Genomic DNA, 24,482 nt, shown 5'->3' with positions numbered 1-24,482 from the left:
GGCCATTGCAGAACATTCCACTTCTTTGCCTTAAAAAGCTCTTTGGTTGCTTTCGCAGTATGCTTCGGGTCATTGTCCATCTGCACTGTGAAGCGCCGTCCAATGAGTTCTGAAGCATTTGGCTGAATATGAGCAGATAATATTGCCCGAAACACTTCAGAATTCATCCTACTGCTTTTGTCAGCAGTCACATCATCAATAAATACAAGGGAACCAGTTCCATTGGCAGCCATACATGCCCACGCCATAACACTACCTCCACCATGCTTCACTGATGAGGTGGTATGCTTTGGATCATGAGCAGTTCCTTCCCTTCTCCATACTCTTCTCTTCCCATCATTCTGGTACAAGTTGATCTTTGTCTCATCTGTCCATAGGATGTTGTTCCAGAACTGTACAGGCTCTTTTAGATGTTTTTTGGCAAACTCTAATCTGGTCTTCCTGTTTTTGAGGCTCACCAATGGTTTACATCTTGTGGCGAACCCTCTGTATTTACTCTGGTGAAGTCTTCTCTTGATTGTTGACTTTGACACAGATATGCCTACCTCCTGGAGAGTGTTCTTGATCTGGCCAACTGTTGTGAAGGGGTTTTTCTTCACCAGGGAAATAATTCTTCTGTCATCCACCACAGTTGTTTTCCGTGGTCTTCCAGGTTTTTTGGTGTTGCTGAGCTCACCAGTGCGTTCTTTCTTTTTAAGAATGTACCAAACAGTTGATTTGGCCACACCTAATGTTTTTGCTATCTCTCTGATAGGTTTGTTTCGATTTTTCAGCCTAATGATGGCTTGCTTCACTGATAGTGACAGCTCTTTGGACTTCATATTGAGAGTTGACAGCAACAGATTCCAAACACAAATACCACACTTGAAATTAACTTTAGACCTTTTATCTGCTCCTTGTCAATTAAATGACGAGGGAATAACACACACCTGGCCATGGAACAGCTGAGCAGCCAATTGTCCAATTACTTTTGGTCCCTTAAAAAGGAGGGGCCACATATAAAATGTGTTGTAATTCCTACACCGTTCACCTGATTGGGATGTAAATACCCTCAAATTAAAGCTGAAAGTCTGCACTTAAAGCACATCCTGATTGTTTCATTCAAAATCCATTGTGGTGGTGTACAGAGCCAAAATGATGAAAATTGTGTCAATGTCCAAATATTTATGGACCTAACTGTAAATCTGCAGGACCACAAAACAGGCAGCAAAAATTTGCTAAAATTAGTAAGTTGTTTGGGTACATGTCCTCGAAAGTAAAGCACTTAAGTAATGCAAATTTAAACTGTCAATTTGTGCAACTTTTCACTTTTAAAGAGAAACTTTAGGGTATCAATAATGGAGATATACTGGCAAGTGTCTGCAGCCAGTACTTGAGTCAATTTCCCATGCTTTCTTGTTGTGTCCCCTCTGTACCCTAAGAAAATTCCTGTGGGCTTGACAAGGTAGTGTTTTTCAGAAAAATATTTGCACATTTTGTTGGGAGTAACCACCTCTGAAAACATGTTTCGTGCATTTTCAAAATCCTGCATCAAAGATTGGACAGCGTCGTCATTTGATATAGAGTAGCTATCAATCACAGATGCAGTTTTATCCTTTAAAGAATCCAATGTCTTGTCCAGTAGCTCTTTGGTGAACGCAATGCTTTTTTGCACATCAGTTAGGGTGGAATTTGATGGGGAGTACATTTTGGCAACAAATGAAGCTGCACAGTCACGGTGGTCTGAAAAATGACGATCCCTTGGATCGGAGTGTCCATAGCGTTAGAGCAAGATGACGTAGAAACATCCTCTGACACATTACTGAAATTGACCATTTGTTCCAAATGTACTGGGTTTGCAACCTGAGTGTGTACCCTGTTGAGATGTCTGGCATAAGATTAAAGTTATGGTAAGTTTTTTGACAGTGGTTTTGACTACATACAATTGTATAATCCTGTCCATCTGAAATTGCATGGACTTGACTTAGATGTCTGATAAGTGTCCTTACTTGTTTTGAAATGGATTTCTTGCACTTTGGACAAGTGTACATGGTGGTACAAATTCCAACACTGCCTGGAGCTTTGCAATAAGTTCCACAACTTTTGATCTCTACCTACCTGAGATGGGCATGTCATAAACATACTCAAAGAAACCATAGACTGATTTGAGTTGGGCAGGATATGCCACGTTTAGAAAAACTTTGAACAGCTTGTCAATGGCGCATGTCAAACCCTTGCCTTGAAGAGGGATGGCGACTTTGTCGTTCTTTGCAATGATTATGTACTGAGCTGTTGTGCTGGGGTGTCCTAAACACACAAGCTTGAGCTGGTGGACTCCCACTGCATGTGTTGAAACTTGAGTATAAATGTGTATATATATATATATATATATATATATATATATATATACTACTTTAATTATATATTTTAAATAATAAAATTAAATAAATAAAACATTATTTTCTTTAGCCTCTGTTTAAAATACTTTGATTTTTGATACCATTATGTTTAGATACCTTATTTTTTCAGATTTCATTTGATTGACATTTACTTGTTATACCTAAATCTTAATCATGTAAGATCACGTTGTATTGGGGCCACAACACATCAGTCCCAGTTGATGTGCTCGTTTCACGGTCCCTGTTCTACACTATGCTTTTGGAGCTTGGCAATAAATTAAATTCAATCAATCATATTTCTGGTTGAAGGATGTGTAAACATTTAAATCTAGATTTAAAATATACTGCGGTCAAGCAAGCATCAAATGACTTTCCTCTCAACTATACATACCATAACATTGGAGCAGAGCATTTACCATCAGATCACCCTTAATATTTCAGAGTTTGTCTAACAAAATAAATATGAATACACTTTAATGTTCACAAGTCAAACAATTGTATTGTTTGACTTAATTGACATTTCAAATTGGTGATTTCGGAAATGAAAAGCAAGAGAGTGTTATTGTGTTTTCACACTTAAGCTGTCCAAAAACATGGTGCCCATATATACATAAACATTAAATAAAGATTTGCTCCAGTTCCTTCAGGTTTTTGTCACTTATTGAATTAAAGGGAGCCTGTACAGTGAGAGCAAATGTTTCCCTGTATTTTGCTCTATTTATTTATTTAATTTTGACATTCAGAATATGAATATTTAAATATTCAAATACTATAATACAAATGTGTAGGGGCATGAAAGTGGTATATTTTAGTTTTTAAAATCTGCAAAATATGTACCGACCTAAAATGTATTTTGACTTTTCAATTGTATTGTTACAGAATGGGAAAAAACAAAACAAAGAAAACTTTAAAGATATAGATATAGATATATACTTATTATAGTCTCTGTATGCTTGTTTTTCTGTAGAATACAGACCTGGAGGAATTTTGTGTCAAGGGAGTTGAACTTGGAATACTCAGTCCAACAACAATAAGCATCGATTGAGGAACGGATAGTCCTGGATGATGTGTGCGACTTCCCAACTGCATTTGCCCTTTTGTTTGGGCTCATCTAGGCTTTTAAACTGGACTATCCAAAGGACTTAAGGTACACATTTTTGAAGTAATTCAAAAGGTGTTCAGGAACCTTGGTACCCAGTGCTCTGCCCGGGTTCAGGCCTTAAAGAACAGTTTGCTGAAGTAGCCTGCCATATCTAAACCACGCCTACGGTCTTGGCTGGATTTTCATGAGGGACTGAAATGTCGCCTACTTGACCAAATACCGATGAGATGAGTTGACCAAATTGGTCAACATCCTTAAGTATTAGATGTTAAACAAGTTTATTATTTGTAGTGTCTTTGGGTTTAAAATGGCATGAAATTAAGATTTTAAGGATGTTGACCCTCCGCTGTCTTGAAATTGAAAGACATTAATATTGTTTTGCAAGCAAATGTTTACTTATTGTTATTAAACATTTTGTGTTTTAAGAAGTTTTTGTTTTCTTTAATGGTGTACATTTTTAATTAATTAAAAATGAAGGCTGTAAAAAAAGAAGTGAGAAAGTTGAGAAAACTTAAAAAAGTTAAGCAACCAGCTGCAACGCTTTTTTTGAGTATACTCAACTAATGGGCAGTGAAATTTAGTAACAAAACATTTTAAGTTTAAAGTAAGGTTCACTCAACATAAAATGTGCAGTGCTGTTAAAGTATGTTTTCAATCTATAAGAACACAATTTCAAGTTTCTCTTATTTGAAATTTCAAGTGTTCTTAATTTAAGTACATGAGTAGACATGAGGATCAAATTCAATATTTTAAGTTATGTTAACTTAAGTACATAAGTAGGTCTGAATAGTAATGTTAAGTTTGACAAACTTATCCTAAGTTGACACAACACGTAAGCCCTTAGTTGAGTATACTCAAAAAAGCTTTTTTAAGTTTTCTCAACTTTTCTTTTCTTAGAGTGTAGGAGGTAAACAGTGTCTGAGCATCTGAAGGGCTCTGAAGCAAAGTGTCTCTAAGTGGAACACAAAAACAAATGGTATGCATACAATTACTGATGCCATCTCAGACATTAAGTTGTCCACCAAATTATCACAATAGAAAAAGCTGAGCCCACAAGGGTTTGCTGGGGGAATTCAGACCCATCAGTCAAAATAGTCACAATTAGATATTTTTTCTAAATTGTTTAGCACTAGTGGGAATATGAATTAAAATCTGAAAAAAAAAATCTGATTTGATTTAATATAGTATGGTTGCAAAGAAGCCCTGGGATTCCCCTCAGACCAAAAATATGGCACAGGCCTAGTGACCACCAAATAAAAACAACACGTCAACACATCACTGTATCTTATATGCATGGAAGATAACTTACCATCACTCTCCTCGCCAGCTGGCAGGACATTGGGGTCATTTTCAAGTGTAGCCACTTTCAGTAGTTTTGTAAATAATATGTCTAATAATATGTTCTTCCTTCCCCGGGAACATTTTCCCAAACTCTGCATCCAACTGAAAAGTAGCAGATAATACAGCAATATTAAAGGGGAACTACGCCCATTTTAAAAATTCCTACATTTTATTCCTATGATCTAAGACAGTCCAAACAATATTAGTCAACATTAACAACCCTCTCCAAAAATCCAAAAACTAGAGTGCTAAAACTACAATTTGTCATTAAGTATAAAGTCTGGAACTGCTCCACAGACAATGAATTGAGAAATATGTTATAAATGACAGAGCACCCAGGGAAATTCCAAAATGTCCAGATTGAGAAAATCTCCTCGGGCAAAGGTCCGGAACATTACAATAATATCTAACATGCGCTATTTAGTGCCATAAATATATATTCAAGAAGTCTAGCAGTAGTAACAACGTCTCTGTGTAGCCAACAACTGTCAAATCAAATAGAGAAAGTACACATCAATTATTATTCTCAGTTTTCACATTTAACTGGATGGATTATAAATAATACATAGAAATACATAAATAAATGTTCTTCTCATTTTAAGTAAAATAAGGGCTGGAATTAAAGAATAACTGACATAACAGAAAGCCTTTGAAAAATGTGCATCTTAAAATACTAGAGTACTTAATTTTAGAAAAATTAATTTCACTGAAATGCCCTGCAGCTTTAAAACCTATTCAGCCCGACGGACCCAAATTTGTGTCTGCTGTTGCATTTACCGTCGAAAAACGTCCATTTATGCATGTGTACAATTTATGGATATGAATATTTTATATACCAAAAAAAAATAAAAAATCTGGGTAAAACAAACAATCTAAGACATTTTTACAAACTCCAAACACCATTCTACACAACTATTATACGCAAATAAAAGATTTATCACAATATCACGTATTTCTAGCCATAACTCGCTCTTCTCTGAGTTAGCATAACAAAGCTAACGGTTAGCATAGACAACCGAGATAGCAAAAAACACGAGCATTCGACACAGATTCCAGAACTACCATCAGAACGTCTCTCCGGTAAACCCTCACAAGGCTGTGAGCAAACAAACAACAGAAACACAATGCGCAATATCCTTCAAAATCATCCAAAGCTCCTTACCTTTTCGTTGTTCTGCTGTAAATCTCCGCTTAATTCCATCAACAATATTTCTACGTATTTCCGGTGCGTCTCTGAAATGTCTCCGTGTAGAAACAATGGTCTGTCTAACTAGGCGCCGTGGGGGAAGGGATTTTATTTTCAGCGATCTTTACGCACGTTTCAGGCGATGCGCCACAGATTTAATCCTTACTGGCTAACGCTTCTGTCAATCAAAATCACGATGGGTCTGTTAAATTCTGTGGACTCAGACGCTTCTAAGGAGGGTCCATTGACTGAAATCGACCAACCATAGGCTGAGCTAGGAGACATGGACTGGAAGCCAGATGAGAAAATGGATCCCATGGATGACAGACATAAACAGGCTCAGAGAGGATCCAGGCTCTCTACTTGATGCCAAACTGCTGCATATGAATAGATTGAACACTATTAGTCATAAAAGAAGTGAAATATATAATTATATACTATATAAAATTACAAGGGAACAGCTGGAACAAAATGACATTTTGGTTGACCTCGGCTGAAATCTCTGTACTCAAACCTCTCTAGCTCTTGAATGCTTCACTTTATCAAAGAAAAAAATGTGCAGAGAGACTCTCAACCTATTGGGCTATGATCTGGGAGAGGTTTGAGCTTTCAACTACAACATTAAAAAAAATATATCTTATCAAAATTGGATTATTTTTAAATCGGAGATAAAGAATTTCAATTTGTGCTGTGTTCCATCTTAATGTACTCTTAACCAGTAACATATATACTGATATTTACAAATCTGAACAAATCTCACAAGTGTCAGCTTTCTAAAATACCAAAACTATTAAAATACACCTTATATTTAGACAAAATACACTCTCTTTACTATGGGTATGCAATAATCGAGGAGAGGCCTACAAATAGGCTTAGGGCTGAATAGGATTCAGTTAATTCAGGTGTGAAGTGATGTCAATTAAAAAAGTCTCAATATTATATTTTTCTCATCTTCTAACAAGAGAAAGGTGTGAGCAGCGACTTTATCTGTGATTATGAAACCACTTGTTTCAGCTTTATTCCTCTCTGTTAACATCATTGTTGGTCATGAATTCATGTGTTAGGATTTTGATCATATTGGGCTCTTTATCATTTTCTGTGTCTTCATTTCAGATGTGAGTGGGTACATTTGCTCAAAAGAGTTGTGCTTTGTCTCGTAGTAACGCTTCACATTACCGCTTTTAATAATCGTCACGGTCTCTGAACACATGAGACACACTGGTTTTAAACTGTCCGTGAGAAGAATTCACCAATAAGAGTCTGTTCATTGTTGGTTAAAGACTCTGGTCTCTCTGACCACTTTTCTCTCTTTGGAGAACGTCATGTGAAATAAGTTCTCTGACTCGCGTAATAATTCTCCTACTCCTCGTTCTCATTCCTCGTTTCCCCCGTGTGTGTAAATCTCCTCGAGTCAGGAAACTTGTCAGAATACCCATATTTGATTGGCTGAGCTGCATCACGTGATGTGATTTACGTTGCTGAACAAGTGCCGTAAAAGCTGAAAAAGCTGCGCCGGTTAAAATACAAGCGCTCCGTCAAAATGTAATAATTCGCAATTATCTATCGGTTTTAGGTCCTGGGTCCGGAACGGCGTCTGGGTCCGGATCCTGACCGCGGTCCGCCTATTAGTGACCTCTGGTATAGGGGTACAATTTGTGTTGCATAACATATTGAAATTCCAATTTTAGGTGGTCTTCCCCTTTAATATTGAAACACAGCTAAATGCATCATTAAAATATACAAAAGGGAATTTATGCCAGTTGTCTAGGCTTCAGTTGTGCATCTGCAAAACAATATGCTGTATACTTACCAAGTATGGCATGTCTATAAAGCGAGGGTACTGCTGAAAAATCTCAGCCAATGTTAGTGACTTGCTTGTGATCCAGAACCTTCGGTTGGTGAAGGTTTTCTCCATGCCCATTTTGATAGATGCAAGGTTCTCAGGAGATGGTCTCATCCTTTTGGTGCTGGTTATCCACTCCTTGATGGACTCTTCTTCCCCATCTGCAATCACTTCCAGTGTTATACTAACTCAAGAGGGATAACTAGACCTCCCTCGCTTGCGATAGCGTCGCTGATCATCATGGAGGGTTCTCCGTAGGTTTCTCAGTTTCAGTTCAATGAATCCACAGTGGGACACTGGGTCATAGAAGTGCTCCTGGACGCAGTAAAATAAAATAAATAGTTTAATAAAAGGATAACCACAATTCTTTATATGACGATGGCCAGAAAAAAAATCGAAAACTATACAAGGCTTGTATAGAGAACAGAGAATACATAAATTTGTGTTACAATGCTTTCATGAGTGAATTTCACCACGGTTAGTTACATATGTTTGAAAAAAAAAAAACTACCTTGTGATTACTTTAAATCATTAGTTTCCCTAAATATGTCCTGCAAAATTTCAGAAGTATGAACTACTGTATTTAATTGTCACCAATGATTTGATAGAAAAGCAAGATCTTTATATTCATAACCTCTAATAAAGGGACAAATTTAGTTACAAAGAACATATTCCATTTTACATGCAATGGTCCTAAACTTCTCTGACACAAACACCAACCCCCCACTATGCCAAATTGAACATTAGGTCACTAGAAGTTTTACCATGGTATCGGCCCAATATCTGATATTAGAATCCCATACACATACCTCCAGTTGACTACTTGGACGAACTGCATCGGCACTCAACTGTTCAGGCTTTAAAAGAAAATGGTGTCACCGCTTGAACAAGAGTAATAATAATTGAGATGATAGTGTTCATAGACTTATAATATGGAGCAGAAGAGATGCAACATGCTTCCATGAGCAAAATAAATCATATTACAGTAAAGTATAGGATGAAATTATTTAATGTAATACCATTTGCACAAATATCAGCCCAATATCTGATACTAGTCTGCATCTCTCAGACACATACCTCCCACTGACCACATGGACCAGCTGCATCTGTACTCTGTGGTTCAGCCTGAAAAAGAAAATAATGTCACTGATTGATCAGGAACAATGTAAATTTACAGCCGCACACCAGTATCACATCTATACATTACATCTCTGTACAATAACAATATTCCAACTTGATCACTGTGTACATAACTATTTGTATCCATGTAAATATACATACCAGCTGCTTCCGTGGGTCATTTGGCTTGATTGACTTGAACAAAATGTTATATTTGTCAAAGTTTTGGACATTGCTGTCAATGTTTGTGTCAATGAATTCACTAAAATCTGTGTTAAATTTTAGAAGTCTACCACATTCTGCATTACAAGTCAATGAACTTTTGCAGGCATCAATAATTTCTGCTGTGTTCAGTTGATGCATCTTCTTACAAATCTCCCTGCCATCTAGGAACACTGTTACAAGTGTCTTGGGAGTCTCACTCTTTTCCATTTCAAAGCTGTAAAAAAGCAAAAAGCCCAAAAAGATAAGTGTTATTTTGCAAATGTGACATCCACTATCACAACTTAACCCAGTTAAATTGCTTTTACCGTATATCACACATTATTACTGACAGAACTTCCTCCAACTGATTTGAAAACAAATTTTGGGATTGAAACACGCCTGAACAATGAACAAAATGGCGCTGTCCAGAAGATTACCTTAGCCTCATCTGGCCGGATGCCATGCTCATCGATGCAGTGTCCAAGGTAGTTGAGTCGTCGCTGACGCAGGAGACATTTGTCGTGGTTTATCTTTAAACCAGCTTTCTCCAGTGTGTCCAGAGTCTTTTGGAGTCTCACTTCATGGACTTCTTCAGAGTCTGAATAAATAAGGATGTCGTCCATGTAAACTGCCAGGCCTTCTCGATCTTTCAAGAACTGAGTCATTTCACGTTGAAAGATTTCTGGTGCACTTGTGATTCCAAATGGCAGTCTATTGAAGAAATACCTTCCAAAGGGAGTTATGAAGATAGTGAGTTTGGCACTCTCTCTGTCTAGTGCAAGGGTCAGTAACCTTTACTATCCTAAGAGCCATTTTGCCCTATTTTCCACCAAATCAATTTCGTCAGGAGCCGCAAAAGCTATTTGATATTACAGCTTATAAAGTATAATTTTACCTGTTATAACAATATCAAACTCTTATGAAGAGAGTTTTTTCACTCATCTCCAGCGTGATACTTTTCAGCAAATGCGATGTGTTTGTTCTGGAAGTGTCTTTCTACATTACATTTTTTGCACATATCAAGCATACAGGTAAGCCGGCATTGTTTGCAGTGAAAGCAAATTAATACGTCCACGCAGAATTAAACTCTCTATTTTCCTCAATGACTTTTCTTTTTTTGGATTTATCCATTGATAGTTTACCGAGGTGATTAGCCACCTGCAGGCACAGTAGACGTAGACACCCGCGTTCGCTATTTGATTGGTTCTTAGCAGTCACGATGTGTCCTTCCCTGATTCGACACACCCCAATTACGCGACCCTTACTCAGAAATTCACAAACAACAGCCTTGGTTATCTATCGACTACCAGATTAATTTAACATGGACAACTGATTACAGGCGTTGCTGACCTTGTTGTCTTTACTAGCAGCTGTTGTCCAGTTAAAGTCTGCATTTCTGTGGAGGAAACAGCTGTTATTGTAGCGATTAGTGAGGGACGTGTCCAGCGGCGTTATCAGACCTACGGAGCGGACATCTGAAGTCAGGTTAGCGGCTTTGAGCAACCAATCGGTTGTGTTTGTTAAAACTTTTTATTAATGTGGATGTAGACTCAGGGAGTCGCAACAAAGGGGCTGAAGAGCCGCATGCGGCTCCGGAGCCGCGGGTTGCTGACCCGTGGTCTAGTGGTATCTGCCAGAAACCACTTGCTGCGTCCAAAAGGGAAAACAGGTAGGATGTCATCTATTGTGGGCAGAATAAACTTCTCCCTCTTCATTGCTTTATTCAGGCATTTTAGATCAACGCAAATCCTTGGCTGCTCTTTGTTCTTCTTGGGTACAGCAACCATCGGAGCACACCACTCCGTGGGCTCCTTGATTGGCTCTATCACGCCACTGGCTACCATGCGGTCCAGTTTGTTTTTTACTTTAGAGAGCATAGGCACTGACACACGCCTTGCCGTAGTCACACTGTAGGGTACAGCATCCTCCTGCAGTCTGATTTTGATGGCTTTATCTTCACTGCCTATGTCTGCTGGCCTGGCATCACTCAAATGCTCTGTGCTTCTAATCTCTTCTATTGGCTTGACTAAGCCCATAGCAATAGCTACATTAAGGCTCAGCAGGTTGCTGCCTGCCATGTGGCCCCTTTATCACATTTACTTTAAACCTGAATGTTTGCTTTTTCCACTCAGTAGTAGCTGTGAAGTAACCCTTGCAGTTCTCTCTACCGCCTGGGCTGCCTAATTTGGTTACACCAGTTTTAAGTCGTGGCTTATTTGTCAGCAGTTTAAAAGTCTTTTCTGAAATGACACTTTAATCTGCCCCTGTGTCGATTTTAAAGTCTATTTTGATATCTTGCACTGGTAGTTTTACCGTCCATGCCTTGTTTGAGTCGTCCACATCTGTAATTTCCCCCAGGAATTGAACATGTCTCCCATCTCCTCCCTCGTAGGGTGCAGTGACCTTGTTGATCGCGGGAACGGCATACTGCTGCAAAATGTCCTAGCTTCTTAAACTTGTGGCATTCTGCGTCACGTGCGGCACATATGTCTTCTTTAGCATGCACTCTGCCACATCTAGAACATTTCTGTCCCTTATTGTTAACACCTTGTTTCGCTCTGGCCTCTTTTGTCTGCCAGCGTCCGTTTCTCTGTTTTTCATTGTATTGTACACGCTGCTTGTAAGCTACTTCACTCACTTGAGAACAGTTAGCATTAGCTCCCTGCTGGCTAATATGCCCTTTTACTTGTTCAGACTGCCGCACTAGCTCTACCGCTTTCTCAAGCGTCAAGTCTGGCATTAGCTGTAGCTTCTCTGATAGCTCTTTATCTAATATCCCTATGACTAACCTGTCACGGATATTTTCATCTTTGACATCTGCAAATGCACAGGTATCAGCTAGCTCATACAGGCTTCTGATGTACTCCTCCGAGGTTTCTCCGTGCTTTTGAGTGCGCTGATGGAAACGTGCTCTTTCATGAATCGTATTCACCTTCGGTACGAAATAACTGTCCAGTTTCACCATTACAGTCTCATAATAAGCCTCGTACTTAACGGTTTAATACGAATGCGTGTATTGTTACACCCCTAGAAACAAATAACCATAGCTGTGGCTATAGATGGCTCAAGTGTAGTAGGACAGCACAGAAGGCCCAGGTATAAAATGCATGGCTGACCAAAAGCCTTTGGAGGACTTGGCGTACATGTACCACATGTTCCTGTTGAGACTTCGAGAAGATAAGAATGTCATCCAAATACACAAAAATGCAACCATTGAGCATATCCCAGAGAACATCATTGACCAACCCCTGAAAGACTACAGGGGCATTGGTGAGACCAAAAGGCATAACTAAATACTCCTAATGTCCATTAGGAGTATTAAAGGCAGTCTTCCACTTGTCCCCCTCTCGGATTCTCACAAAATGGTACGCATTGTGGAGATTGAGTTTGGAAAAAATGGTTGCACCTTGTAACAACTCAAAATCGGAGGCAATAAGTGGAAGAGGGTACCTATTTTTTACTGTAATGTTATTGAGTCCTCTAGTCAATGCAAGGACGCAGGGATTTGTCCTTCTTTCCGACAAAGAAAAACCCCGCTCCAGCTGGAGGTGGTCGAATGATTCCTGTAGCCAATGAGTCATTAATATATTTCTCCATAGTTTTCGTCTCAGGAGCAGACAGGGAAAAAAAGTCTACCTCTGGGAGGAGATGTACTCGGGAGGAGGTCAATGGCACAGTCATACGGGCGATGTGGCGGCAACGAGGTGGCCCGAGCTTTGTTAAAAACCTCCTCAAGGTCAAGATACTCCTTTGGAACCCCGGAGAGATCTGGAAACTCTGAAGAGACTGGCAGACTAGGGGCAGACAATGAGGCAGATCTTGGACAGACAGCATGACAATGAACACTCCACTGTAATACAGTTCCTGATGCCCAGTCAATATGTGGATTGTGTCTCCTAAGCCACGGATAGCCCAAAATGACCGGTTGCTGTGGTGCATGGATGAGATGGAAGGTGAGCATTTCATTGTGATTACCTGACATTGTCATAGGCAGAGGAGTGGATTGATGGGTAACCCTGCAGAGGAGACGACCGTCTAAAGCTGTGGCGTGAATGGGTTTTTCCAGTGCCACCTGCTCAATCCCCAGCTGGGAGGCCAGCGTTCTGTCCATAAGGTTAGCATCTGCACCAGAGTCAATAGCTGTGTTTCAATTCAGGGGCTGCATCCTTCGGAGGACCCAGCCTTCGCGGTCTACTTCAGCCGCGTCCTTTGAGGACCGCGAAGGCTGGACCGTGCGGTCTCCGAAATGAGACGGCCTATGCTATAGAGGACTTCCTGTTTGCGTCACCAGCTGTTCCAGCCCCCCCCTTGCTGCTCCCGTTGCAGAATCCCTGTAGTTAATATATATATATATATATATATATATATATATATATTAATATATATATTAACATATATATATATATATATATATATATATTAACATATATATATATATATATTAACATATATATATATATATATATATATATTAACATATATATATATATATTAACATATATATATATATATTAATATATATATATATATATATACACACACACATATATATATATATATATATACACACACATATACATATATACATATATACACACATATATAGGGATTATATACATATGTATATATATGTATATAATCCCTGTTCAGCAGGATTATATATATATACACACACATACACGCTTAAAGACATTAAACTAAAACCTTTTCAGTACATATATATATATATATATATACACATATACACACACACTGTAAAGGTTTTAGATTAGTGTTTTTCTAAATTAATAATCAGTTACTATGTTAAATAACTAATTTTCAAACAGTTATAGTTCTTGTAATTAAAACAATGTATTTATCAATAACTTTACATAGCAATCCTAAGGCAGAGGAAATCAATCAAGACAGTTAACATTAACAACATCAGCAAAACAAATGTCACAAAACATGTTTATTAACTTGCAAGAACACATACATTATATTTTTTATATAAATCACCACCCCCTCTTGCAGGCACATTTTCTCAAATTGTCCAAATCACATTGAGAAAATTAGGAAAAGTTAAACAGTTATCAATAAAGTTAACACAAGGATGCAAACTTAGAAGATTGACACATTTTACACAGCAGAATGTACACAAATTCACATAGAAATCATTTACATGGATGTCTTATTTCAATTTAAATAAATGAAAGAAAAAGGTGACATCACAACTGTCATCTGTGTGACAGTAACAATAACACATCAGAAGGATCTACTGGTTGTCCTATTAGTGAAGGCTTTGTATAGGACGAGAGCTAATGTAACTGTAACCTTAAGTACAGGATGGTCAAATGTAGATATTACAAATGGACTAATAGCTTAATTCAGAGCCATGGCTGCTGAATGTTTGTCCGTCGTTCTCCCCCCTCAGCTCCTGGCTCCCTGTAACAAAACAAGAACAGAATTAGCAAAATACTCAAATTCAGTGTATTTAATCTCAACGTTTGTACCGTTACCGGACTTAAAATGATATTTCAGGTTGATAACCTGTCTACCTGAGTTCACGTTGGTCTGTTTATGGACATAATATGAAGTATAAATCATCTGTAAAATCGTCACAATCTCAGTAAGATATCAGTCAACCTCTGAGGTTTGCAAGTGAACTTATTAAAAGTTACTTTACAAACTATGGTCGGATGCAGGCAGACAAGCTGGTAATAGCTAGTTAGCTTGTCAGTTACGAACATCACGAAACTTAACCGATCATTTTAACACACGTGATGTCATAAGATCGCTTATTTTGCTTTAACATTAGTATCGGTGACATTCTAGTGAGTTGAAACCCAATACATACATTTAAAAGTGAATCCTGCGGCTTCTCCAGCTCCCGCATCAATCGCCGCCAAGTTGGTTCAAATAAAATCTTCATCGGCACGCAATGCATCTCGGGATATGCTGGGCCGCGAAGGATACATCAGATGTGTCCTCCAAATCTGGGACCTGAAGGCTGCATTCGTCGGCTGCATTTGAAGGAGTCTTCAACAAACTTGCGAATTGGGACAGCCTAGTCGCAGCCGTGTGAAGTAACCGGTCTACGAATGCAGCCTTCGAAGGATGCAGCCCCTGAATTGAGACACAGCTAGAGAGGACTGAGACAGTGTAATTAATCCCTGAACAAAACAGCTGAGCATGAATCAAAGGCCGAGAGGGCATTTTTAAGTTCACATTACAACTCACCAGCTCCCTCCGGATGACTGGTGAGCCATCTCTTTTACTGGACAAGAGGTTACAAAATGGCCGCTCTGACCGCAGTACCAGCATCAATTCTCCTGCTGGCGGCGCTGTCGTTCTGCTGCGGAGAGCCGGGTCCGCCCCAGCTGCATAGGCTCAGGAGAGTTGTTCCAACGAAAACCTGCTCAGATCGTCTGACCGGCGAAGTGGCCCTTGTGGAGCAGCCAAAAAGTCCCTCTCTCTTCTCCATTCCCGCAGACGACCGTCGATACGGCTGGAGAGAGCGACCAACTCGTCCATGCCAGCAGGAAGATCTCGAGCTGCTAACTCGTCCTTGAGGTGGGGTGAGAGACTGTGGTAGAAGGCATCGAGGAGCAAGGGAGCGTTCAAGTTGCTCTCGGCTGCTATGGTGCGGAACTCGATGGAGTAGTCGGCTACGGATCTCCCACCCTGCTTCAGGTCAAACAAACCTTGAGCGACCTCTCTTCCAGGTGTGGCATGATCGAAGACCTTCAACAGTTCCTCAGAAAACAGCTGGACTGAAGAGCAGATTGACGACTGTCGCTCCCACTCTGTGGTTCCCCAGTCCTTGGCTCTGCTCGTGAGGAGAGATACGATATACGCTACTCGGGGCCTCTCGGAGGGGAAGGCGGAAGGCTGAAGCTCAAAGGCGAGGGAGCACTGAATCAGGAATGGCCAGCAGGAACCAGGATCACCAGAATAACGCTCTGGAGGAGGCAAGCATGCATCTGACATGGGAGAAGTGCAAAGAGGAGGGCTGGGAGCACTGGCGGCATCTGGACCTCGAGTCGCGGTGGAGAGACTCAGCAGATGTCACAGACAGACTCCATGCTGCGCTCGTGATGGATGCTTATAGCCTGCATTGCTTCTGCTAAGAAGGTAAGCTGCTGCTCATGGCTTAGCAACACGTTGGTCTGAGTCAGAGGTTCAGAGTCGGCTGGGTTCATGTTTGGCCAGATTGTACTGTAAGGATTACAGGTACTAGAACCCAAAAGCACAACTTGGAGACAAAATACAAGTAAAGTTATTTTTACTTAGTGTTCAGGCAGGGTCAAAACCGGGAGGTCCGTCAAACAGGCAAACAAATCCAATAAGGGGCAGGCAAAAATCCAAGGTTGAATAACAGGCAGACAGGGTTGGAACAGGCAGGTCAGGAACAATATCTAAATGTACACTGGAGAGCTTGGCAATAGCACACAAGACAATCTGGCAGGGAACAAGTGCAAGTGAGGGGTGTGTGGAGGACCAGGTGAGGGGAATGAAAGGTGATCGGGTGTGAATGGTAGGATCTGAAATGACAGGAGAGTTAATTAAACAAGCAGACAGGATGAAAACAAACTAATATGAAGGGGAATTCGTGACAGTTTTTATGAATAATATGAATGGCTCGTGCTCTAGCGCCGCAGTGTTACTGGATTGATTTGTTGCTTTGTTGTCATATAAATATATGTGACTGGTTCTTGTGAGTTTTTCTTGTCATTGTGTTAATTACATTGATTTGGGCTATATGCATTGTCTGTTAATTACGAAGCATCCCGTCATGCGCGGGGTTATTGAATCCGTTTGAGTTGTTGTTTCCCCGCTAAGCTAGTTAGCTTAGCCCCTCTGTGGACACATGCGGTGCCGCAGCCTAAGCTGTTTTTTGTTATTGTTCCGGGTTCAGAGGTCACAAAGCCTGTTACTTGAGCGCAGTCCACCAAAAACATTATATTTCCCACAATTTAAGCTTCTGCATTTTCCAAATGCACTAGTATTATTAAAACGTATTGTTCGGTTCTTAAGCCTCGTACAGAACGGTTTAATATGAATATGTGTATTGTTACCCCCCTAGAAACAAATAACCATAGCTGTGGCGCCAGAAACTTCCAGTCTGTATTTTGTACGTTTACAAAAGACACAATCACTTCATAGTCATCGAAATTGATCTGTAACGCATCCAAAAATGAAGTTAATAATTTTTTTTCTATATATTTAAGTTTTGTAAATACCCTATGGTTAAAAACATTGATCTACTACATTGAATCTGCTTCATCATAATGAGCACAGCCATAAACTTCAGATAACATGAAAACAGCTATCAAACCTCTGTTTGGTTCACTGACATACCTTTGACAAACTGATCCTGTTAAAAAAAAAACAAAAAAACAGTTGGTCAACAACATAGTTTGCAGTCACATGCTTGAAGTTTGGAATCAATGAATCAATTGAATGATTACAACAGCAACAATTAACATCAAACATAGTGATAATGTGTGGTTGACTATAGTAAGATAATCATGTGAGATCAATGTTAAATTGATTTATTGCTGCATTTTGGCATTTCTATAATAACTAGGCTATACAGTTTCCACCCTAACCAAAAACACTCAAATTTGGACATGAGCTAATTGGGCTAACTGGCTGATGTGAAAAATATTAGTTTACTTATTGGAGTAGATAGTTGTGTTTTACACTCTGAAACTGGTAGTATTCAAGTTGTCTACAAATGCAACGATACAATGACGCTGTAGCAATGTTATTGAGCTGTTTCTCTATTAAAACTTAAAATACTTACCCTCGCGGTGCTGGCATTTTGAATAATGATGGCCCAACTTGCGAACATTGAAGTCTCACTGTGAAAAAAGTGAAGCACCTGAAAATGAACAACACAACAAAGATGTTGCAAAGATGGTACAGAGAATTTTTTTTTCTTTTCTAAATGATGGTGAAGATAATAGCGGATGTGTCACAGCTCTGCCACTTCTATCCTGTTTATCTATCTCTCACTCACCTAATCAGCTTATTCAGTGCACCTGCTAGTCACACCCACCTCATGAGCTCATCACTCTCACCTGCTAGTCAACACCCACCTCATCAGCTCATCACTCTCACCTGCTTACTCTGCTGCACCTGCAAATGTGTGACTTTTACTTTGAAATATCTCTTAATTGGTACAGTAAAAATGTCTGATTTTCAGAAAGGGTGGAGTCAACGATGTCCTGAACACATATACATCATTCGTTGTCTGGAATTATTGAGAAAATACTTTTTAGAACACTTCAAATATTCAATTAGATATTTTCTTGGTAGAAATGTATGACTTTTACTTTGAAATATCTCTTAATTGGTACAGTAAAAACGTTTGATTTTTAGAATGGGTGGATTCAACAATGTCCTGAACACATATACATCAGTCATTGTCTGGAATTATTAAAAAGTCTATTCTTATAGCACCTCAAATATTGATATTATAGTGATATTAGCATTTTTGTCCTGAACATATATGCATTAGTCATTGTGTGGAATCATTGAGAAAAACATTTTTTATAGCACCTTAACAATTTCAGAAGTTTGATATTTGAAGGTACAAATTCAGTTCAGAGTTTTTACCAAGTCAAATATCTTATTTGATTGTCAGTCAGGTGTTATTCACTTTAATATCTTTCCAGCAACCCTCAAATCAAAGAATAAAGACACTTCACGCACAATTTAGGTGTATTTTCCCTTTAACTCACGAGATGCAGGTAACATGTTTTATACTTAATGTGAATATAATTAATTACATCTTATTTTCATTGTGCAATATGTATATAGATTTTGTTGGCATCTTATTCTGAAAACCGGATGTTCGTCTGAAAACCGGATGTTGTCTCACATTAATCTTTCCGCTAACTTTGAAAAGTCCTTCGCTCGCTCCCAATCTGTGCCGTTTGAATGCGTTTATCGTGAATTTCAGCATATAAGCGTATAAGCATATACCGTCGAAAAAAATGCACTTATCGTAAACAAATATAAATGTATTAATTTTGATTTTAAAAAAAAATGAAAAAAGTCTGGGCAACAATATCATGTAAGCCATTTGTACACACTCCAAACACAATTCTGCACAACTAATATAATCAACTAGAAGATTTTACCACAATATCACGTATTTTTCGCCATGACTCGGCGAGCTACGCACTCCGCTCCGAGATACCAACACAAAGCTAAAGGCTAACATCTTCAGAACTTCTCTCCGTGAAACCATTACAGAGCTGTGAGCAAACAAGCACCACAAGCAAAAACCGCTTTATCGATCAAAATCATAAAAGCTCCTTACTTGATCGATATTCTCCGGTAAATGCCCACTTAATTCCTTCAAACATTTGTTCTGCGTATATCCTATGCATCTCTGAAATATTCCCGGGTAGAAACAAGGGAACATTTGTAAAAGACAAGTGTAAACGATATTTTACCATATTTTACCAAAACCTCATTAAATAATATGTAGACAAGATGAATAAGAAATCATTTGAACCTGACCAATCGTCGAGTTTTGGGTGGATTCTTTTTCTTCACTAAAGACAAATACAAAATGAAGTCTGTCAGAATGAAATCAGCAGGTCTACATCTATTAAATACGGTCTATCCAGATCAAACACTACACACAGAGCTGCTCCCCATAAACTGAACACATTGTATGAAGACTAAACTATATTTCACAGACAGTACATGAAGGCTGTTTGTCTGTTGTTCTGTTGTTTACCTCAAACGCTACATAACACACTTCAATGCCATTTGGTGGAAAGTTGGTCCTTGAACAAGAGAACAAATGGTTGTTGATGGGAGAGCTCCACCATGAGGACTTTTATAAAACACTTCCTGTTTTGTCTGAGAACTCCTGAAACATGAGGTCTGAAATCAAACCTAGTTTTTTCTGGATTCCTTCATTAATAATAAACAGAGGTTTCTGCCATTTGAAATGGTTAACAGTATATGAATGGGTGTGAATGGGTGAATAATGACAAGTAGTGTGAAAGCACGTGGTCGGAAAGACTACACTGTAACAAATTTCCCCATTAAATTACAGTTAACAGCTACAGCTTCCAGCTTTCAACTGTAATTCTACAGCGTACCTACTGTGATTTACAACAATGGTTTAATACTGTAAACATTATTACAGTACAGTGCTGTATAGAAAATGCATTATACTGTTATTTTAGTGTTCCTACTGTAATGTCATGAACAGTTAATTACCGTAAAATTGGTTACAGTACTGTAGAATGTATATTTACAGTATGACACTGCTAGAAGCTAATGATTTAAAAATGTTACATTTAAAAATAAAACCCCTGAAAATTGCTAGCATAGAAACAACTCAAACAAGAGATGGCCTTACATTAATACGCTTTTATGCAATAGAAATCGAGTAAAAGAACAAATTTGGAGCTGCATGTTTGAGACAACTGGATAGAACTGAACAGAACACAATTTTGAAAGGTGTTACCTTAAAAGGAAAAAAGAACACCAGGATGTAGTGTGGGCTATCTCTCCTTCCTCCTATTAGAGGTCCTGTGTGGAGATGTGCTGTGGACTACATGAAGCCCCACTCAAAGTCCAGAAGGTTTTTTATGAGGGTTTTTTACGACAGCTGCTGCCTTTTTCTGGACCAGCTTCCCTGTCTTTCTGGACACCACCTTCCCCTAGTTGGCCTTTGTCTCCCTTTCCGGGTTGAGACCAATAAAGAGCCTAAATAACAGAGAAAGCAGATATATATTAGGTGTGGTATGTAAAGAGTATTTGCACTTAATACTGAACCCCATTGGAATAAACAAATACAAATTCTAAGTTGTTTTCATTATAATGACCTCTGTGTCTACTAATAATCATAGAATAATCTTATTTGCATCTAACATACAGTTGTGGTCAAAAGTTTACATACACTTGTAAAGAACATAATGTCATGGCTCTCTTGAGTTTCCAGTTATTTCTACACCTCTGATTTTTCTCTGATAGAGTGATTGGAACAGATACTTCTTTGTCACAAAAAACATTCATGAAGTTTGGTTCTTTCATGACTTTATTATGGGTTAACAGAAAAAGTGACAAAATCTGCTGGGTCAAAAATATACATACAGCAACATGAATTAGCAATTTTGGTGACTTAGAAAGTTGTGTCAATGAAATGAGCTTCATAGCATGGCCTCTTAACTTCTTGTGAGTGATTATGAGTGACTTGGTGACTTCTCTGAGGCCATTTAAATAGGGCTCATTGGATACAAACACCCACAAACGCTACAATGGGAAAGTCAAAGGAGCTCAGCATGGATCTGAAAAAGCGAATCATTGACTTGAACAAGTCAGGAAAGTCACTTGGAGCCATTTCAAAGCAGCTACAGGTCCCAAGAGCAACAGTGCAAACAATTGTTTGTAAGTATAAAGTGCATGGCACTGTTTTGTCACTGCCACGATCAGGAAGAAAACGCAAGCTATCACCTGCTGCTGAGAGAAAATTGGTCAGGAGGGTGAAGAGTCAACCGAGAACCACCAAAAAGCAGATCTGCCAAGAATTAGAAGCTGCTGGAACACAGGTGTCAGTGTCCACAGTCAAGCGTGTTTTGCATCTCCATGGACTGAGAGGCCGCCGTGCAAGAAGGAAGCCCTTGCTCCAAAAGCGGCACCTTAAGGCTCGACTGAAGTTTGCTGCTGATCACATGGACAAAGATAAGACCTTCTGGAGGAAAGTTCTGTGGTCAGACGAAACAAAAATCAAGCTGTTTGGCCACAATGCCCAGCAATATGTTTGGAGGAGAAAAGGTGAGGCCTTTAACCCTAAGAACACCATGCCTACCGTCAAGCACGGTGGTGGTAGTATTATGCTGTGGGGCTGTTTTGCTGCCAATGGAACTGGTGCTTTACAGAGAGTAAATGGGATAATGAAGAAGGAGGATTACCTTCAAATTCTTCAAGATAACCTAAAATCATCAGCCCGAAGGTTGGGTCTTGGGCGCAGTTGGGTGTTCCAACAGGACAATGACCCCAAACACACATCAAAAGTGGTAATGGAATGGCTAAATCAGGCTAGAATTAGGGTTTTAGAATGGCCTTCCCAAAGTCCTGACTTAAATCCCATTGAGAACATGTGGACAATGCTGAAGAAACAAGTCCATGTCAGAAAGCCATCAAATTTAACTGAACTGCACCAATTCTGTCAAGAGGAGTGGTCAAAGATTCAACGAGAAGCTTGCCAGAAGCTTGTGGATGGCTACCAAAAGCGCCTAATTGAAGTGAAAATGGCCAAGGGACATGTAACCAAATATTAGCACTGCTGTATGTATATTTTTGACCCAGCAGATTTGATCACTTTTTCTGTTAACCCATAATAAAGTCATGACAGAACTAAACTTCATGAATGTTTTTTGTGACAAAGAAGTATCTGTTCCAATCACTCTATCAGAGAAAAATCAGAGTTGTAGAAATAACTGGAAACTCAAGAGAGCCATGACATTATGTTCTTTACAAGTGTATGTAAACTTTTGACCACAACTGTATGTGTGAATATTTCATACAAGTAAAAAATGTGAACATACAAGGTTTGATTTTTGTTCTACACGTCCTCACATCAAGGCTACAAGCTCAATGATTTAGCAACATATTACCCTTCAGAAAATATCCAAACAATATTTAAGACTGCAGAAGATTTACCTTTGAACAAACTCCAGCGTCCTTGCAGCTTCCTCTTCCTCTTGGCAAGTTGAACACATAAGTAGCTGGCGAAAACTGCAGCAAGCCCTGTGATGAAGCTTGGTTGGATGCCTTCACAGACGACGTGGCTTTCAATGCTTGTCATCCAGCGTTCAATTGTGACTTCGTCACCAGCAACTAATGCAGACAACAATTATAGTTAATGTTCTGAAACCATATCAAATATATATATATTAACTCAGCTTGTTGATTCAATTGCTGAGAAATCCAATAGTGTGTCTATGAAAATGAAATAACTCGCTGGTAAAACGGTTTGACAGAAAAATAATGATATCAAATGTTATCAATCAAGAGAGTACGGTATGCTAGCTAAAGGTAGCTGGACACGTTAGCATGAATGCCACATGCAGTTAACAAGTCATGTTACCGTCAAAAAATCAATACAATATAAAATTCAACACAAAATGACTGAACACGGTCATGCTAACTTTGATAACATCCAAATTACCTTGTTCAGTGAGCCACAGCGGCAGGATGGACTACGGTGTCCGCTGCGCTTTTGTAGGCGAGGTGAAGCAGCAGGTGGTGCTCGGTCCACTTCGGTGCTTCGGTCAGAGTCCGTTGAAAATCGTCTTCTCAAATTTCCTATTATTATTCTTCCATCCTGAATAAAATCACCGATCTATGATATCTAAGGCTTTCTTTTCACTTTCTTTATGTTGCCCATGTGCTGAATTAGCAGTAGAGACTTGATGCCATGTGATTTTGAAGAGTAATGGGCAGAGTTAAAGTCAACAGAAAAACGAACAGTAGCTGGACAGTAGCTGCTGTTAATATTTTTTTCTTCCAAGGCCTCAACTTTTGCTGGATTTAACTGTATTCAGCTGTATTTACGAAGAACAGTACATTACTGTTGAGAATTTCTTGTATTTTTACAGCAATTTGTTACAGTGTAGAAAAGCGCTGTACAAGCCCATTAACCATTTAATATTGTATCAGCTGTGTCTTTAATTCACCAGGAAGATGAATGTTGAATCAATTTATACACAGCTTATTACTTTATGGATTATCATAATTCATGGAAAGACTTGACAGTTCTGGGTTTTAGGACATATTCCTTCAGCACTATATATGAACCATAGACTGTATATAAGAAGATTTAAACATTTAAAACAAGTCGGGAAGAAAGCCGTTTTTAATATATTCTCTCATGTCACATGTTTTCAATGACTGGAAAACTCAACTCTTTTCCAGGTTTTCCACGATGCATGGGAACCTTGGGTTTGTATGAACATATATGTTGCCTGCATACATAGGTACGTGCTGCTTATGTTACTGTGCAAGACTGGTAGGTTTTATTTAAATTCAACTGCATCATGAAGTTAAGCAGAGATGTACCAACGCAACACAAATAAAGAGGGACACAGCAGTGAATGTGCTTAGCAGTTTTCATTGATAACCAAAAACATTCTTATTAGAAATGTTACATTTCTTTAGACTTTTCTGACCTAATGTAAGCCATATTAGAAATGAACGCAATCTGTGAAAAATGTAAGTCAATCACATTGATTATAAAACAGAGGTCACTTCTTCATTTGCATAGTTCCGGACAATACTTTCTACAACATGGCT

Source organism: Cebidichthys violaceus, unplaced genomic scaffold (assembly GCF_023349555.1).
Source record: "Cebidichthys violaceus isolate CVI_PGR_0920_01 unplaced genomic scaffold, fCebVio1.0.p SCAF_17, whole genome shotgun sequence".
Classification (NCBI taxonomy): domain Eukaryota; kingdom Metazoa; phylum Chordata; class Actinopteri; order Perciformes; family Stichaeidae; genus Cebidichthys; species Cebidichthys violaceus.
The sequence above is the reverse complement of the archived record's forward strand: the minus strand, read 5'-3'. Positions refer to the sequence as shown.